Genomic DNA, 320 nt, shown 5'->3' with positions numbered 1-320 from the left:
CCTCCCGAACCCCTTCCGAAACCCTCCCGGGACCCTCCCGGGACCCTCCCGAAACCCTTCCGAAACCCTCCCGGGACCGTCCGGGCCGCGCTGGGCCGCGGGTGCGGAGCAAAGAGCAGCCGAGAGAGGCGGTGAACATTGCAGTGCGAGGCAGCTTTTATTGCCGTGCGGGGCAGGGGGGCTGCAGCGGAGCGGGGCCCCGGCCGAGCGCTCCCCGCGTGTCCCAGGGGGGACACGGGCAGAGCAGGAGCCGAGCTGGGGCCGTGCCGGGAGCGGGCAGCGATCGCTGCGGGGCTCCGAGCGCGGCCGGGAGGGCGCGG

Source organism: Geospiza fortis, unplaced genomic scaffold, assembly GCF_000277835.1.
Source record: "Geospiza fortis unplaced genomic scaffold, GeoFor_1.0 scaffold4733, whole genome shotgun sequence".
In the NCBI taxonomy this organism is placed as follows: Eukaryota; Metazoa; Chordata; class Aves; order Passeriformes; family Thraupidae; genus Geospiza; species Geospiza fortis.
The sequence above is the reverse complement of the archived record's forward strand: the minus strand, read 5'-3'. Positions refer to the sequence as shown.